The following is a 20,345-nucleotide window of genomic DNA, read 5'->3' on the forward strand; positions in this document are numbered from 1 at the left end:
CAGGGATGTTAAACTATGTGACACTCTGAATATTCATCAACCTTTTGGCATTCCTTACTATATTGCTGTTAATAAATCTAAACCAGCTTTACAAATTGCCTCTTTGAAATATCAAGATGGATCTTATACTAAGAATATAGACGAGACAGTAAATTGCCTCTTATAATATCACTTTCCTTGTGATACTACTTATGGTGATCTATCATGCCATTATCAAGTTAGATCAGATTGTAGGATACCTCCAGAGACCGTAAATGATTATGATTTTACTTTGGATGAAGTGGAATTTACTCTTAAATAAAGGTAAAGCTGCTGCTAAAGGTGGCCTGACAATGGATATTATTTTAAAAATCTTTGAATGTAATAAAAAGTTCTTTGTAGCTATTCTGAATTAATGTCTTCCGAGGGAAATTTTTCCTGAATGTTGGAAAGAGGCTGATTTGGTTTTGTTCAACAAAGAAAGAAAGGCTAAAGAAAATCCTTCCTCTTTTCGCCCCATTTGTTTATTGCCTTCCTGGGGCAAAGTGCTGGATAAACTCATGACACAACGGTTACAATATTATTTATTCCATTCCATTCCATTTACCGTTGTTATACTGGGCCTAGCCGGCGTGAATTTGCAGGCTTTTTGCCAGTTGTCTTTTAGTATGGCATCCTGGAAGTAAGAACATCAGCAAAAGGTGTCACAGAAACAAGATGTGAAAAATAAGGGGAAAGGTGGCACTTTGCCACTGCAGAATTTTACATCGTGGGGTGGTGTAATAAATAATTCAAATACTAGATGAGTTCACAAACATTAATAAGATACAAAGAATATTATTTATTATTATTTATTATCAAATAACCTTTTAAATAAAAATCAGTTTGGTTTTATGCCGGGTAAAAGTACTACCCAGGCTATAGATAATTTAATTTCTGACATCCTTCGAAATAGAAGGAATGGTAAATATACTGCAATTTTATCCTTGGATGTAAAGAGCGCTTTCAACAATGTTTGGTGGCCAATTTTCTTAAAGGAATTAAAAAATATGAAATGTCCAAGAAATATCTTCTTATTAATATCTGATTTTCTGAATGAAAGAAAAGTTTCCTTTTATGATGGTAATAAGTGGCATCACAGAAATTACCAAAGGGATTGTTCCCAAGGCTCAATATTTCGTCCACTTTTGTGGAATATTATTGCTAATATAGCTTTAAACATAACCTTACCACAAAATGTTAGTATACAAGCTTATGCTGACGATTTTGTTTTATTGGCCACGGGAAGTGGTCGTCATACTATTGATAAAGCTTTGATTAAAGATTGATAAAGTTTCGCCACTCAAGATTTGGAGAAGTGGTCTTTCCATGTTAAACTCAATTTGATCCAAAGAAGAGCTTTCTTTTGGGTATTGCCAAAAATAATACTAGATCATTACATCCTAGGTGCAAACTATATTGACAACCAATTAGAGTTTCTAAGACAAACAAATATTTGGGCATTACGATCGATGAAAAGTTCACTTGTATACATCACCTAGATCAAATAAAGATCGAATGCACCCGTATTCTTAATAGACTTATTAAAAATGAATCTCCAAGGCAAAGTTCTTAAGAGTTTATATAAAAGAGCTATTGAGAGAAAGATATTGTATACATGTGGCGCATCGCGGACTGGAACGGTCCGAATGCGTAGCAAAATTTTGCAAATTCAAAGAATCGCTTTATTGGAGATTACTAAGTGTTTTGGAACTGTTTCCACAGTAGCTCTTCAGATTTTGGTTGGATGTCCTCCGATCGATATTTTAGAGGGAAAAGAATATGCTATCTTTAAACTAAAAGCTGGTAATAAAACTGTCGATTGTTTCAGTGAAATCTTCTGAGCTAGAGATTTTGACTTTGAGAAAGGTTTAGATATTTATTCAGCTTTATTGAAACGGTTGAATTGGCATAAAGGCCTCCCCAATATGACAGGCTATAGGGTTTTTACAGATGTATCTAAATTAAATGGTCATGTAAGAGCAGCCTTCTGTGTGTTCTCACATGAGAAACTAAGCTTACAAAGGAAATATAGACTTTCTGACAATGCCTCTGTCTATCAGGCCGAGTGGCCCTGCGAGAGGCCTTATTTCTAATTCTGCGCTAGATTCTGTAGAAATCTATAGTGACTGCGAAAGCGCAATTGTTTCAATTACGGATGTTTGTCCAAGTAACGATTTAATTAAACAAATAAAAGATATGCTCATTTTTCTTAGCGCTTTCATAGATATTAAACTCTTTTGGGCGAAGACTCATATTGGTACCATTGGTAACGAGCTAGCAGATACATTGGCAAAGGCTGCCACTGAAAATCAAATTATTGACTTTGAAGTAAAGACTTCCTTTGACAATTTGAAATCCTTGTTGAAAAGGATATTTTTGACTCTATGGCAAGCAAAGTGGAACGACCCAGATTCTAAAGGAAGATTCACATATAATTTAATCTCAACTGTAAGTAAGAGAAGATGCATAAGTGACAAGTATCTAAACCAAGCTTTAACTAATCATGAACACTTCCCCTTTTATTATAATAGGTTTTCGATTAAACATTTTGCCTGTACATGTGGCATGTGTAATGTCGATATTGAGCGCCTGTTGTTTAGATGCCCTTCTATGAAAAATATTGTTCTAAGATTTATTCCAGATATTGCTCAATTTAATAAAGGATCTAAGTAAAAATACAGTGACTAAATTGAAATTGTCAAATTTCATAAAATATGTATCTGTAAATGAAATGAATTTATATATTGATTGTGTTTAAAATTTTCCTGTCTGTTTTAAGAAAAACTAGGGTGTTTATGATATTATGTTATTTTATTTCTTTGTATATGTAAGTAACATATTTTTATGCACGTAAGTAACATGTGTTATATTTTACAAAGTATGTAATAATGCACTTTTGTTGGTGTAGCTGGTAAATCTCACCAGCTCCTAGACTTTTAAGCTCCTATTTTAGTTGTTTATTCTATTTAAAGTTATTTCAGGTAGTATGGTGGTTTTTCTACTGCTTAATGGGCCCTATTTAAGCCTTGTTTTAGATCTCAAGTTTTCTTTAATTAAATAGCTCCACTAAGCCCTGTTAAGCCTCTAATGACAGTACAGGAAGTTCAACCAGTCATAGTTAGTTCGTACACGCGGATGCTAGTCTTGAAGTACAGAAATTTATCCAATTTGTCTCAATAATATAATCCCATCTTCAGCTATTTGAAAATATTTGTGTTATGCGCATGTACTTCTACATCCAAAATTATCACATTTCGTTAAGTACCTATTTCTGATTTAAGTACTTTTTGTCGAGAAAAATATGATATTTAGAATTGCGTATATAAGTAAAAGAATGTACTATTTTTATCGAAGTACCTCGAAGAAGTAAAAGAATGAACTATTTTTATTTGATCAACTTTATGAGTATTTTAACATAGAAAGAAACAGCTTCACGCTTATGCTTAATTCAGAGTAGGTACGAGAAACAACCATTAAATAATAAATTCATTAATAAAACAAGGGTTATTATTTTCTATTCAGAGAACCATGCTGGTCAAAACATTAAAAAAGAGCTATTTTGGCCGTTACGTCGATAAGATACATTGCTCACAAATACAGGGATAATCAAAATGTAAATTCCGAGCTTTCCCTGCCTTTCTTTTATAGAATGGGTATTGTCTCTCTTATTTCCTTAACAGTAATGAGTCATAAGATTGGGAGAAAAAAATCGTTAAACCCTTTGATATGCAGGGGCATTGTTATGACGATTTTCATGACTTCTAAAACATTAAGAAGAATATTAACAATGAACAGTTCAGAATTTCTAACATTAAGATGTTGTAAAATGAGAGAGACAAAATGGGATAACTGTCGGATAATAAGTCGTGTATATGCAGAATGTATTGCAGTATCCTTTTGAAATTATTCGAAATAAATATATCCGCTGGCAACTACAAAATGACACTGAAAAAAAAAAAAAAAAAATTACACGGTGCGAAGACAGGCATAACTCATGGAGGGGGAAGCAGCTTCAGTTAATGGAAAGAACTGTCATCTGAACTTTATCCTCAAATTTTTGTAATAATTTGTAATTTGAATTGCATTAACATGAAAGCGGACAAAAATTAGCTACAGGAATTGGCATTAGTGAAACGTATTTCGATAAATGCTATAACACAGGATATTTCACTAATGTTATGCCCTTTATTGCAGCTAATTCCTAGCTTCTTTGAAATTTTTAGCCTCATTTTTGTATATTAGTAATTTGGAGTTCCTTTGGAGAGATAATTTTTTTTCCTATTGTATTAACTCGGCAGTAAGGTCGAGCGGTAAAAGCCGTTGAACACTAGTAGTTCAGTCCAAGGTTCGAGTCCCGTTGAACGGGCTGGCTGCACGGGCACTTTAGTGGTTTTTCCGATGTGTAACTTGGATACGAGCCAATTTCCCTTAAGAAGTTCTCCACGTGGCATCCCTCTTTTTTCGGGTGGCCCACCAGCGGCCGAGCGGTAAAGTCGCTGAACACTGGTAGTTCGGTCCGAGGTTCAAATCCCGCGAACGGGCTGGCTGCATGGGCGTTTTCGTGGTTTTCCCCATGTGTAACGTGTATACGAGCCAGTTTCCCTTAGAAAGTCCTCCACGAAGGCATCCCTCCCCTTAGACAGATAGCCTCGTGTGCTTTGTCGTAATTAAATATACCAACACCAACACCTTTTTCGGGTAATGCCTAAAGACGGAGTACATAATATATATATATTGTATTAACTCTATTCTCTCTTCCTATATAAGTATTAAAATTTATCACTATTTTCAATTAAAGTTTATCTAAGTGAAAGGCCTTTTACTGTTGTTTATAGGGGAAGAATGAATGTCTACTTTACAGAAGTAAAAAGCAGTTTAATTTTGATTTTTCAACAGTGAGGTGTTTCGGTTACAAATTTATTTGACTTTTGAAAAAGAGCGTTTTCTAGCTTGCTTGCAAATGTTTGCTTTTGCTTTGTTAGGGAAACAGTTTTGTCCGAAATAACGATGTATGTTGTTATATTTTTATTTTCATTTTTTAATTTCCTAACTATTGAAAATTATTCCTTGTGTTTAATTTCAACTGTAGGATTTTTAAGTGAATATTTTATTTATTTACAGTTTGGCGGAGTTAATAAGTGCCTATGACATAATATTTCCTTAAAGATTCTTCAAATGAGACGGACCTACATGAAAGCAATATATTTTCCTGCTACCTCAAAAATATTGTTTTTGTTGCGCATTACTAGAAAAGTTAGAGGATGAAAGAATTACGTGCAACATGTCAGCGAAAAGCTTTATACGATTACTGTTATTTGTATGATACTTGATTGATTATTCGTTTTTATTAGGTTATTATTGAAAAATTAAATGCGCTGAGACGTTTGCAGGCCCAAACACAGAGGTTCAAAACAGCGTTATAAAAAGCAGTTTAGACTGATTGTGAATCAGACTGTCCATGACTACTGAAGGCATTTATTTCGCGAGTAAGGTTTCATTTAATGAATGCGATAAAACACAAGAAGGCTGCCCACTTAAGGATAGGGGATTCCTTCAGAGAGAACTCTGTGAGAGAAAGTGACTTTTATTTATGTTACACACGAGAAAAATTATGAAAATACCCGTATACGCCAAGAATGAAACCCAGTTAGATCTATCAGTACTTAGCGATTTTAATCACTCAGCCACCCGCCCAACCGGGATTGTGGTTAGTGATTCTGACTACCGTATAGAAGGGCCCGGGTTCGAATCTCAAGAGGTATGGATGTTTTAAATGTATAGTGTCTGTGCGGCATGGGGCACTCTAAATATGCAGCGAATTCCCTCTCTTAAATATTTAACATGCGTGGTTGCTTATAACAGTTTTTTACTTTGACTCTTTTTAAAGATTTAATTCACATGCATATATACATGTACTGACTGAACTATTTTTATTTATTTTATTTTGTGAATTTGTGTATATGTCCATTTTATGATTGATTAGATTAGATATTATAAGGGAAAATATTATATGGATTACGCCGCCGAACCGAGATCATGGTTTTCGACTGCCAGCCCTGGTTCGAATCCCGGAGAAGGCAGGGATGTTTGTAAATGCATACTGTCCGTGCGGCATGGAAGAACTCTAAATATGCGTTGAGCTGAAAGTCCTGTCGAGAGGTTGGTGGTAGGGGAAGAGGATTGGGAGACCCTCAGACCCGTTTCCCAGGGGTGCTCTTTCTCAAAATTGGAAGCGGAGCTGAGCTAAAGGTCAGGCTGTCACCTATGTAGTGCTCAAGGCTCCTGCCAACGACAGGCGCATTTGACTCCTTGTCAGGATGAATGTCGTGGGTTTGTATTGTCCATTGTCAGACAAGTGAGATTAGTAACAATAACATTTAGTCGGTCATTCGTGGGTAACGTAATACGTTTTGTTCCGTTAATATTTCTGTTGCTCCTTTCCAGTTCTTAAAGAACGGAACTATTTAAAAATGCATGTGGAATTTTCTACTTCTTCTTTCCACAGCCCCTCATTTTTCTTAAACCGTAATTTAAAAGCATATATGGAAATCGTATATAATATAAAACAAGATACAACTCTAAATGAGCTATTTTATGCAAATCTCCATAAAATACATACACGAAACAATTTTAAAAGAAATTAAGACAGGTTGTTTTTTAAATAAAACATAGATATCAAATATAATGGTTCTTAATTAGAATCAAATCTACAAATCAGAAACATAAATATAGTGCTTTTAATACGAAATTACATTTATCTATTTTACAGAAGTTTCTCTTCATTTCTCTCTATTCTCTTCTTTAGGGAATAATGCATTTTACTAAGCTATAAGAAAAAAAAATCTTTCGCATTAATAAAAAAATGCTTACATCTTATTCACTCAAGATCACGGAAATTGCAGCAGATGGCGAGCTTAGCAAAAACGCATATAAGTAATTTTTTCTCAGGACATGTATGTCATTTGAATCGCTGGGCTGGTATGGACTGGGATTTGCGGCGAACGCTGCACTTTTCAGTCGACTGGAGATTCATACGTTAGCTTCTATTACGCTCAATGTGCTGTAAACTTGTGTAGGCCATTCCATTTGTACTGCAAGAGAATTTTCTCCCGACGAATCAATAAATTCGAGATATTTGTCCTAATATGCTTTTAAAATTTTAACGCACGACTGAGATGAAATAAAGAATTTCCATTTTCTAAAGGAGTAATGGCTTGCGAAATATTTATCTGTGTTTGTCATTTCTCTGACACATACAAAATCATACTTTATAAAATTTGTTTCAAGCAGAATAAACATGATAAAACTTTAAAATAGAAATAACTTCTATTTCCAAGGAATGCTTTTTGAAGAAAAGTTTAAAAAATATGAAAGAAATCAAACATTTAAAAAAAAGCAAATAAATAGAATGCAAGTATTAAAAAAAGATATGGAATTACATAGTCAAATAATTTACGTAAACTCGGTAGCGCCATTAGCAGGTTTTTTTTTTTTTTTTTTTTAAATTTAACTTTTTGCACTTTGCGATCTATTTTAGAACTTGCGACTTTTAATTCAGACACTACAGAAAATTTTAACGCTGATATAACACGTAACTTTCTGAAATAGCTCCATTTTCTGTAATCTAGATTTTTTCATCATTGGGGCTTACTAATGGCTAAGAGATTAAAATCTATCAAACATTGGTAGTTTCTTGTCGAGTTTCATTCATGGTACCAAAATGAGTTGTTTCTTTAGTATGTCCCCGTATCGGGCGTATCTACGTTTCTTTCACGAAGCAACGTGCAATGAATTAGTTTTTAAGAGTATAAGGTATTTCACCCGCCTTCTTGGCATGCTTTCGTGGTGTGGTGGTCTGCACGCTCAGCGCGTAATTGAGAGGTCCGTGGTTCGATTCCCGGCGAAGGCGTTGCATATTTTTTATCTTGCCTGCTTTCAAAAAATACCTAATGTTTCTACAGTGGCGCCCGAACTAAAAAGGGTGTTGATTGATAATTCTCCTCACTCAGGATTTGGCGACTGGGTCTCCTAAAAACCCCAGTCACCCTTTAAAAGGGGCAGTATATAAGGTATTTCTGGTATTTACAGTTTATTAAATATTAATTTTAATTATTAATTATCTTATCATTTTAATAATTAATTATTTTAATTTTCTATTTGTGTATTTGTTTTTGTTCCTAGGGTATAGGGTTCCAATGCTTCTAATTTTAGAAATTAAGCACTGAATGTGTATGCATGCTACCGATTAACTGCACTTTCGCCAGGAAATAAGCCAAACTTTCTTACTTTTTACGACCTTTTTTAGATATTAAGAGAAGAAACAAAAGAATAGTTTAACGAAATGCTGATTATCCCGTCCCGTAACCATTGAACTTTTTTTTTTTTTTTTTGATGTAAGTAAATCATAAGAACTTTCCTAAGAAAAATTATAGTTATTTTTTAAAGAAATTAAGTCGAAAATGTGTAAAAACATTACGTCTACCTTGGAAAGAAGAAGGCTCAAACAGTTCATTCTTCTTTCTCATCCCTAGAGTTGAATAACTCTTTCCTTTCTGCGAGGACGCACGTGCAGATAAATACCCTTTTTTTCTTCTCTTGGCGTTACTGACAAAATACGAAAAACAAGCTGTCATTCTTTAAAAAGCAAGAGCACTTAACTTTATTTAAAATTTAAGTTCACGAACTTTTGCTTATAACATCGCGAGATTTTAGTTAGCAAATTCGGTTTTTTAACATCTTCTTGTTCTAGCTAATTCAATATTTTAAAGTCTTTCTGCTCCTATTTAATTACTTTTCACTTTATATTTATTTAATGACGGAGGTTTTTTGCCATTGTCATTTCAACAAATGAGAAGCAATATAAATTTGAAAATATGATCTTTTAGCTTATGCTTGAAATAGCTGAAACGTTGAATGACAGAGAACATTATAAAAATAAACCAGAAAGCTTGTAATTGCTTAATTTCTTAATCAAAAATGTAGTTTATCGTATATTTAAAAAATATCTAATATGAATCTGAGGCAGTTTTCCTTTTAAAGTGCTTATCGAAGACATCCCTGCCCCTACACAGATAGCTGTAACTGTGCTTTGCCATGGTCCAAACGATTCTAATCCTTAAAATATTATATAGAGGAATATAGATATAGAAATTCCTAACTATTAAAAAAAAGAAATAAATAGAGAATATGCGACAGACCTTCGTCTCAGTTTCAAAACCGTACAGAAGTTGAAAAATATTTACGAGCTAGTGCTGAGTGAATAAAAGCGGTTTTATTAAAAGATATGATTAAAACACGGGGGAGGGGGAGTTGAAACTGTACAGCTGGCTTAAGACGCGTGTTTTTCATTTGCTTCTCTAGTGGAGGTTTGAAATACTGGAAACGAATTTGGAGATACGAACTTCATAGAAATCTCAGCCGTGACCTCGTAACCCTTACATCAGCCGACGGGAAACTACAGCAGGATGTGGTATTTGTTGAACGCGTGTTTGCTATCGTTATTTATGTGTCAACTGCACATATATTTCAAAACTTGATGTATCAGTCTCTGTATATTCACCGACAGCCTCACTGCATAAACTTGCGTGATAGCACGCGAATGTACCACACGCTACTAGCACATTAAAAAGAAGAGGTTTAAATTAAAGGCGAAATTGATCGACAAATTACGAACTGGGTCAATGGAATATAGCTATGTGTAACTATCATTGTTGTTTGGCACGAAAAGTTATTTATAATAAACTACTTGATAAAGTTTCGGCCGTCTGCGCTGCCAATTTATCTAAAATTTAGGAACAAAGAGTAAATTATATATCAAATATTAATGTAATTGATATCCCACGACTCCCATAAATCTGCTGACAAAAATGAGCATCTCTATACAACACGCAATCATATTTTCGATGTGTTAAAACAGTTTAAACATGTATAACTCAAAGCGAGCCTCTTTGACAGAGGCAGAAGGCCGCTACTTTGGAACTTTGGGGGTTATAGTGGTTTTCAGCAGGCGATGTATTCGCCTGTTCTTGCCAGTTCCTTGATGTATCTTAAGTTATTCCGTAGAGTGATTTTTCTCCCGTAATGGTACATCTGAAAGGGGAAGTGAAGCACCTTGCATCTGGAAATTAGCTGCTAGGCTGGTGTCTTCAGTGAGAGAAGTACTCCTTATTGGCTCGTGATCTTATTTTAGGAGATGGGCTGCAAAACGGCAGAATGCCACTAAGAAAGTAGCCCATCTTTTAAGTGAAGAACTCGCGAGACTTTAACTTTGCGTAAGAAACAGCCCCGACGCCAGAGCTGGTCAACTGCTGCTTTCGCACCGAGCGGCAGAAATTACGGGTGGCAAATTATTTTAGAATTTAGGAAGAAACCGGGCCGCAGAATTTAAAAATTCTTATATTTTGCTACAGCCTTCGAAAAGCCTGGCACTGACCCTGGCAGGATAAAATAACCGAAATCAAAATCGCCCACCAGCGGACGAGCGGTAAAGTCGCTGAACACTGGTAGTTCTATCCGGAGTTCGAATCCTGGCGATCGGGCTGGCTGTATGGACGTTTTCGTGGTTTTCTCCATGTCTAACGTAATACGAGACAAGTTCCCTTAAAAAGTCCTCCAGGAAGGCATCCCTCCCCTTTGACAGATTGCCCTCGCGTGCTTTGCCGTAGTCAACCAAACCGAGCCAAATCTGAACACTGCAAACCACATCATTGCTATCTGCCTAACAATGGCCTTTCATAAAGGACTTTTCTAAGGAAAACTGGCTCATACTCACGTTACACATGCGGAAATCACGAAAACATCTATGCAGCCAGTCCGTTTGTTGCGATTCGAATCCGGTTCAAACTACCAAAGTTTACCAAACCTTTAATCACTTGGCCACAGGTGGGCTCAGCAACAGTTACAGGTAAATGTAATATAATATACGAATGTGCTGCAACCCTCTTTGCCGATAATAATCATGGTTAACGCAGCACACTCACCACAGACAAACAAAAATACAGTTAAAAGATTAAAACAGAAATACTGTTAAAAACATCAAACCAAAATTCCTAGTACTGCTCTATTGAAATTTATAAAGCTTATCAAATCCTTTGCAAATCTAAACTGTTTATTGCGGCAGTAGAATTCCTTTAAGTTACCATGTTCTTCCCTAACATGTCACAATAATACGCAGTCTTCGACGAAATGTCGTGCATTGCCTTCAGCACTACAAAAACTACAAAGACTATTATTTTGAAAATTAAATCTTTTCAGATACGCCCCGAAGCGCCCGAAGTTACAGGTAGATATCACAGAAAATTACAAGCAGTTTTTCTTAATGCTAGTAAGGTGGAACGAGCTAGTTGTGGGCACAGCATGAGTTGCGTCGGTGCCCAGCTTCGGTACTTCTCAGTTTTTGAAATAAATCTTAATTCTAGCCGGAGCGCAGAAGTATATAACTGAAGCACAATTTCACTAGAAAATTCTTTGAATCTTGAAAATTAATAAAGCCTACATTAAAAACCGATTTAACTGAATACCTGTCTTTCTCTGGGAAATAAGTCTTTTGATGATAGAGTTGAGAAAGTAGAAAAGCCCCTTCTCCACATGCCAAACGCTTTTCCTTCAGGAAGGGCAATGAATATATGAGAGCGGGTTTTTAGTTTCCAAAAATACTAGAAGTGAAATTTTTGAAAGGATGTAATTAAATATGGGGGAAGAAAACTTTACACTTGCGCAGAACCCTACTTTTTGTCCTCAGTTTACGAGGAAAACTTGGACTTCGGAGGACAATTCGGAGAATAATTTTTATCCCTGTCACATTCTGCTTCACAACTAGAACTGTATCAGTAGGGGTCGTGTTCATAAAATGCTGCACTCTTCTTTCTTTATTTTCACACCTAAACGTTTGAGTTAAATTTTCCGTTTTGTTTTGTTGTCCGGCCATTTTGTTTCGCCCAAAATTGGGGGTCCCCCATCAACCTCTTTCTCGTGATTCTCTCTCGTTCCAGCTCTCCTTCGTCCGAATCACTTCTAACCTTCCCTCTCCCACCCCCGCAAAGTAGACAGTCATGGAGGTAGGAAGTAAGATGGAGTCGCCCTAAACAAGTTTCTCCGTACCCTGCTCTGAAGCACCAGCGATCCCTACGTGGTGACCAAACCATTGGGTCATTTACCATTGAGTTCTATGGGATTTGACGCGTTCGGGTGTAAATATTTTGTAATTACGTCGCAAATATACATATAAATGTATATATTTTCTTTTTCTACAACACTTCAGAGTCCTAAGTATGTGAAAACAACATATTTTTAAACAACATTTCATTCTGAACGGAATTAAATGCCATACTTTTCACAGGACAGTTTTCTCAGAATGGTTTAATTTGAATGAAATATTTTCACAAGTTTTCGTTAATTATATTAGAAAAAAAAATTAAGGTAATTCTATTTTATTCGGTTAAGGTACAAAAATTAAGATCAAAGTTTATTGTATTATTAATATTAAAATTATGCATTATTTCTTTTCTATTTATAGAGCTTCTTCCTAAATACTTTCTTAAATATGACATGATTTTTTGGCTTCTTTTAAATCGAAAAATGTAAGTCAATTTATAATTAATGCTCTATTCGGTTCATTTTAAATTAGAGAATTATTAGGAATTAGCGAAATACTTTAAATAAGTATTTCGCTAATTCCTAATAATTAAATAGGTATTAAATAGTATTTGACTTTCTCTGAACATTTCTGAAAGGGTATAAAATAAGTTTTTTTTTTTTTTTTTTTTTTTTTTTTTTTTTAAAGTATTATTTAAAACTTGTAACTGAGTTATTATATAATGTAAAGGGAATAATTCTTTTAATTATACTTATCAGATTTTTTTTTTTTACCCTTCATTTCAACAATACATATTCCAAAACTCTTTATTACGTTCTTAAGTGCGCATCTCATAGCATTTGCTTTACAATACCTTTTAACAGATTGCTTTCCAATACGAACAATTCTTGCTTAAATAGTTTTATAACGCATTTGTCAACAGGATTTCAATTTATGTTTACAATTCAATATTAAGGTTATTATATATTTAGATAACATTTATAATCATTATAAATTAGATACATTTAATCATTAGATTTCTTAACAGTACTTTCAGAGTTGTTTATAAGTGAATAAATTCTTCATTTCAAATACATTTATAAATAATTTAATGAATATTTAAGTATTTTGTCAAAGGCAGATACATGCTTTTTGCAAGCACATGCATAAATACCCATACATATTTCCTATTTATCATTTCCGGCATGTGCAAATCTTTAATTTCTGTGCATTCACTATATTTTTCGTGTAAAGTAATTTACACTAATTTAGCATACAACCGAAAGTTTTGCATAAAAAATATATATGAATATAATTTGAATGAAAATTATAAGTATTATTTTTAATACCCACTCAAAGGTCAGTTTTTCTTCAAAATTCCTCCACGATGGCATCTCTCTCTTTAGGCAGATAGCCCTTGCATGCGTTACTCTATTTAATAAAAACTTAATCTGACCTATGTGCCTAATTACAAATATTTTAACATACATAATTTTATATTTACATTTAGCCATCAAGTTTCAAACTTTTCAAATCTTCTAGAAAATAAATTTTGGCAGATCTCTTTTAGCAATTTTCTTAAAATCTATATTTTTGTAGTGCAACAGCTTAGAATTTTATAAAACAAATTCATAATCAAAATCGCTGTTGTTAGTTATCGAAAAATAACCAAGATGTGATTTTTGCGTAAATGTCAGTAAACTATACAAATTGCTATTATCCATCACACTATGAATGTTTCTTTCATGCGAGAGTGTTCCTTTTTCGATTTCTATGGAACTGTCGTGTGTCGAAATACTATCAGAATCTTGTCAAGCGAGCTTCTGAATGTAAACAAAAAACACCCCGTCTGGTGACCCAAGCTTCAAAGCAGTGCTTCACTTCTAGCGCGGAATGGCCCCTCCTCCCTTTCCTACCTCCATGTAGACAGTACCCTCTTCCTCCCTAGTTTTTGAATTCAAGCGTTTCTTCTTGGTTTCTTGCAATTTTTTTTTTTTTGAACAAATGTGATTGATTGTTTTATAACTATTGTTATAAAACAATCAAATTTTAAATTTTATTTTATCTTACTTTTATTGATTTATTTATTTACTTAATGTTTTTCTTTTCTGGCAGCTCCCATAAGATTTCGGTACTTCTGATTTTAAAAATTAAGCCCTGGCTATGGGTTAGTTTTAAGAATTTTTGTACATAATTCAAATATGAATTGAAACATTAAAGAGTACCTCACAAAAACAGCATCTATTTAATAATTCACTAATGATCGAGTTACAAAACTTGCCAAACAGTGGCTGCTGAACATTCTGGATTTCTTAGAATGTTCTCCATGAAGGCACCCCTCCCCTTACGCAGATAGCCCGCGAGTGCGTTGTTATAGTCAAACAAACCAAGCCAAAAACATTCTGCATTTGTTTTTTGGTACTTTTCTTTTAAAATGGCGCCAGTCGCCAAATGTGCGCCATATGTGGTAGTCTGTTTATATCGTGTAATAAATAGTTGTGCAGTGCTTAATGTGAGCTGCGCACAATACCGAATTGGGGCAATTCTCTGATTTTTTTAAAGCGAAAACAAAACACTGTGTACATGCGGAGAACCATAGTGATCTGTTTTCGCCTAAAAAGACATCATATTATTGCACAGAATTCTCCCCATGTCTACAGCGATATGTTTTCGCTTAAAAAACTTCAGAGAATTGCACTAATTCGGCATCATATACAACCCTGGCATTGCGCGCATTAAATATTGTGTATACAGGGTGTCTCTTGTAAATGTTGCGACAAACTTCTGGGAGAGGTAGAGCACATCATAAGGATTAAGAATTGCATAGGAACCCATGCCCAGAAACGTCATTATAAGCTGCCAGGAGGTGCTGTACAGGAGAATGCTAGTGGAAAGTGAGGATTGCCTCATTCTAGCGGTAGGTACCATATGAAGAGCATGGAATACTATACGAAACGGGAGCTTGCAAGACATGCACTTAGTGTATGGAATAGCTGAGGGGGACGAACCGCTGCACGCATTTATCGTAAAACGCTTCTCCGACAGACATCAACCATACCACAGTTTGTTTGAACGTCCGCATCAAAAATTGTGCGACTAAGAGTCATTAAGAAGTGGACTCACTTTGGAATGGATTTCTGTAGCCATTTGAACAGATCATTCCTGCATCGATGGATTGGGCGTGGTGGACCAGTTCTCTGACATCCCCCTACGCTCACCGGATTTATCAAGCCTTGATTTCTTTTTGTGAGTAGCCATCAAAAGTGTCGTGTATCACGATCCCGTTGTGTCTGAAATGGATCTCGTGGCAAGACTCGCCTGCGCAGCTCCTACAATCAAAGAAACTCCCGGTGTGTTTGAACATGTCCGGCAATAAATGGTTCGTCGGTGTCAGGTGTGTTTGGCGTCTGATGGTGCAAACTTCGAGCATCTGTTGTAACATTCAAGCTGTCGTACACCATTTGTATTCTTGTCCAATAAATGTTTCAAAGTAATCGCTCTTGTTTCTTTTCCCATCTTCTACCTCAGCTACCACTTACCCCTGAACTTCCGGACATGGGTTCCTATGCAATTCTTAATCCTTATGATGTGCCCTACGTCCCCCAGAAGTTTGTCGCAGTATTTACAGAACACCCTGTATATATATATATATGTGTGTGTGTGTGTGTGTGTGTGTGTGTGTGTGTGTGTGTGTGTGTGTGAGTGTAATGGATTTTGTAGTAGAACGCAGGCGATTGAATCTGTAATAAACAGCGAGAATTTTGATGTCTTAGAATGCTGAAACGCAATGAATAAGAAATTTGGCAGTGACGGTATATTTAATTCAACTTTTATTTCAGTAAACACGTTGCGGCCACAATCAAGTTGGCTGTGCCTATTCCAAAAAGTTTACATTTTAGATACATTTGCAGACAGAATGAGAAAGAAGGAGCAGACAGAATGCGGTCCATCTAGGCCAAAGCCTAGAAAGCAAGTGCGTTATGTTCACGGTGAAATCTTAATTCAGACTGAGTTAGTTTTCGTTCTCAATGCATTTTGATTGGATAGTTAAATATTGCTGTAAATTACTATTGGGTGTTAGAGTTTTAGTTCCATTTACATCATCAGAATTATGTAAGAGTCATGTGATATGGATTAGTCTCAAAATGACGCAGTGCAAATAGAGGTTACTATTTTTAGAATAGAGAAGAGAAATTAATTTACGCTGCTAATTTAATTTTTTACATAGTCTTTATTTTTCTCGAAATGACGAGTGCAAATAAAGGTTACTATTTTAGTCTCGAAATTACTATTTTAGTTCCTTGTTGCCTTTAACGATCGTTATATTTCGTCTAGTATCGAGCAAAAAGCATGAAGAAGAAAAAAGCCAAAATGCGCACATATGCTGCTGAAAATGTTCTTAAAAAAAAAAAAAAAAAAAATACCGATGATGTAACTAGTAAGATGTAGTACGAAAACTCTGTAAATAATATTACACATAAATAAAACAGGATTAGTTTATTTAGATTTGGAGAAAACACACTAAGACTGTCTATCTAACAGGAAGGATGCCTTCGGGGACGATATTTTAAAGGGACATGCTTTCTAGTCAAGTTACAAATGAGAAAAACCACGAAAATTTCCATGCAGCCAGTTCATTCGCCGGGATTTGAACTCGAGCCGTACTACTTAAGTTCTGCTATCATACTTCTTGGCTGCTGGTGAACCATAAATTAAACAGAGGTAGAAATACAACCTCCAAGTTTGTTAATGAAAAGAATTAATTATTCAAAAATCAACTGCTTACAAATGGGTAAACTTTTCTATAAGTACTCACATAAAACTAGTTAAAATATAAATTTTTTATATAATAATTAATGATACATATTGAATTAGATAGAAATAAATGTGTACTTTTTAATCGATTATTGTAAAGCTTGAATAAGTTATCTGCCTAAGGAAAAGAGGCCTTCGCGGAGAACATTCAAAGGAAAACTATATAGTTTGTATTCAAGTTACTGACTGGAGAAAACTACGAAACCCCATTCAACCAGCCCGCTCGCAGAGAATTGAACCCAAATCGAACTACCATTATTCGCATTATTCGATGGTCTTATACACTTAGCAAACAGAATTATTTTGTTGAAATAAAGAACATACCTTAAAACACACAAAAAAGAAAAGTAGGTATAGAAAATCAAGCTGCAGATCGTAGATTTTTATCTACGTGCAAGTACCAAGCTGCTTCAGAAACCGAGAAAATAATGATGCTGCTATTTAATAATATATATCATAAAATAATAATGCTTTCCTTATTAAAATAAGGAAATTCTTTTCTTTCTGACAATCTTTCTGGAACGCACCCCCGCGTTTAAAGGGATTACCTGTATCTGACTTACAATTCGCGCCTCAATATAGGCACATGTGGGCGGAGTAACGAGTAGTGAGATAAAAGAAAGCTTTCTTTTATGCCTGCGCATCAACATTTGAGCTTCCTTTAGCTCAGCGGGCGGACTTTTATCAGATTTTATCATTTTGTCTACGAAGAAGGCATAAGACGGCTGCAGTCGAGTTGGCTTAGCTGTAAGCGTAAGTCTGATAGTTTTTCAATATTAATTTTGTTATTCAGCATGTGTTGTCACGTATTTGAAACAGTTTTGTTTCTTACTGAAAATGTTAATCTAAAAATGGTTTCGTTCAAGGAAATTTGTTTTGAAAATAGGATTATTAATATGCTTTTATTTTAGAAATTGAGAGTAAAGTTATCATTTTCTGAGGTAAACATTTGGATTTTTTTAAGTGGCACAAAAAATTCAAGTATTTTTTTAATTATATTTCTAAAATGAAAATTAATATTTAAGCTTGATAATAAATTAAATAATTAAAAATTATTAAAGTATTATTTGCTACAGCCTGCATTATAAAAAATATTGCGTTAACGTATTTTTAATTTAGAAAAATTGTGAATTTTTGAACTATAACTTCTGATCACACATTACTTTATCACCGTATTAATTTTAAAACCAGTAAATATTTTTATTTTCGTAATAATATATCGCGATTCCTTTTACAGCAGTTAGATAAATATGCGAACTCAAAACATTGTTAGATAATATAGAGAAATAAAAGAAATTTTAAAAAACACTTCAAAACTGTTGTTTTTCATGCTCGTTTCTGTCATTTTGTATAATTCTTCTTACGTGTCTTCATTTTCATTTTTCATACGAATTTGTTATTTTGAACTTCAGTTTTGGTTATTTATAACTGGAAATGCTGATCCTATTTATTGTTGTAAGATACTGCTATATTTTAAAGAGTGTTTGGCGTTTGTAAGAAAACTCGTATATTTTTTAAGACTCTTCCAGATACGAAACGTTAAACTTGTTTTGAACTGATAAAGGTCATCTTTAATATGTGCATATTATCTGAAAGGCTACCATCTTTTGGAAATTAATTTGAGTCTTTTACGAGAACTTATCGATTTTTTATCGATCCGAAAATAACGTCGTTTCTCCAGAAATCGATATGCTTCTAGACATTCATGACTTGCAGATTAAAATATAGAATATAATAGTAGTATATAATTCAGGCAAAAATACCACAAGGCAATCGAAATTCTCATCGCTTAGACAAAAGTTTACCCACCTAGCACTGTATAATTTCACGCTGTTTACTTCCCATTCATATGACAGATTTTTCTATGAATTCCCTCTCCTAAATATTTAACATGCGTGGCTACCTATGATAATTTTTTTCTTTGACTTTTTTTAAAAATTTTAATCACATGCATGCATATTAACATGTACTGACTGAACTATTTTTATGATTGTGAATTTGTGTACATGTCCATTTTATGATTGGATTAGTATTTTAAGGAAAAATGTTATACAGTAGTATTAGAATGGATTACGCCGGCCAGCCGGGATAGTGGTCAGTGACTTCGACTACCGTACTGAAAGACCCTGGTTGGAATCCCGGAGAAGGCATGGATGTTTGTAAATGTAATAGTGTCTTTGCGGCATGGGGGGCACTCTAAATATGCGTCGAGCCGAAAGTACTCTCAAGAGGTTGGTAGTAAGAAAAAGAGGGGTAGAAGATCGTCTTTCCGGTGTGTTCTTCCTCAAAACTGGGGGCGGAACTGAGCTAACGTCGGGCTGTCACCTGTATGATGCTCAAGGCCCATGCCAACGGCAAGTGTATAATGACTCCTTGCCACGAAGAATGTCTTGAGCTTGTGCTGACCATTGTCTCTCAGACAAGTGAGACTGGTAACAACAGTAGAATGGATTACTTTAAGCTTCATAGAAAAACTTGTATGTCCATATGCATCAAGCCTGTCATGTTTTTGTCACAAGCAAGAGGACGTATCTTTCAGCGAGAATTAATATATTCAATAAATGAAAACAGTAACTACATTTTAAGCTATTGAATAACATCAATTTATAGAGGCTCAAGGAAACGGTGAATTTTTAAAGATTTGTACAAAGAACAGTTTTGTCGTAGCTGCATCTGTATGCACAACAAAGAATACGAAAGCCTTAACATAGGCATAAATGCCATACATTTGGATCTTGTAGATTAGGCTGTATTAGTTGTCTACAAAAACAGCCCATTTAAAGATAGGTAGCCTTCGAATGCTTTGTCGTTATAAGCAATCATCCTGTGATTATGTCTGAAGCTTCTACTCATCTTAATTTCATTTTTTATTTACCTTGTTGCCTGTTATAATTACATTTATCATTTTTGAAAATAATCAAATACCTGATAACCAAAACGCTGATAGTCGACCTGGCGAACAGGCTGAATGCATGGTTATTTCTTGGATTTCTCCGTAAAATCAAATAAATACTATATCGATATATAGATAGTTTACCTTAAAGTTTTCCGAAGGTATTACTCCCCTTAGACAGATGGGTAACCGCCCTACGGTATAGCGGTTAGCGTCGCTGGCTGCCGTGCCGAAGTGCCCGGGTTCGAATCCCGGAGAAGCCATGGGTGTTTGTAAATATATAGTCTCGGTGCGGCATGGCGGCACTCTAAATATGCGGCGAGCCGAAAGTTCTCTCATGTGCTTTCGCTGGAAGGGGAAAGGGGAGGAGACCCTCGGACCCGTCCCCCCCCGGGGTGCTCTCCATCAAAATTGGGGGCGGAACTGAGCCAAGTCACCTGTTTGGTGCTCAAGGCTGTTGTCAACGACAGGCATAATCTAGCGCTTCTTGCCACAAGGAATTTCGTGGGCTTGGGCTGACTACGTAAGACAAGTGGGCAACAA

General features: G+C 35.0%; 1 protein-coding gene across 6 annotated transcripts in view; it reads left to right on the forward strand.

Moving 5' to 3' along the window:
- The window catches only part of LOC118188269 (uncharacterized), a 282,549-nt gene that overhangs the window by 57,188 nt on the left and 205,016 nt on the right, over positions 1 to 20,345 (forward strand). Inside the window, exon 1 of one of the 6 annotated variants that reach the window (XM_085809315.1) lies at positions 17,579 to 17,662. The exons of 2 other annotated variants lie outside the window; for them this stretch is intronic. The gene's annotated coding sequence lies outside the window, so the exon portion shown is untranslated. Of the gene's footprint in view, positions 1 to 17,578; positions 17,663 to 20,345 lie in introns of those variants that run through there. 3 more of the 6 variants (XM_035358678.2, XM_085809317.1, XM_035358682.2) reach the window with 3 other exon arrangements.

Source organism: Stegodyphus dumicola, chromosome X2 (genome assembly GCF_044657685.1).
Source record: "Stegodyphus dumicola isolate Sdum_Otavi_A_Nest chromosome X2, ASM4465768v1".
Lineage (NCBI taxonomy): Eukaryota > Metazoa > Arthropoda > Arachnida > Araneae > Eresidae > Stegodyphus > Stegodyphus dumicola.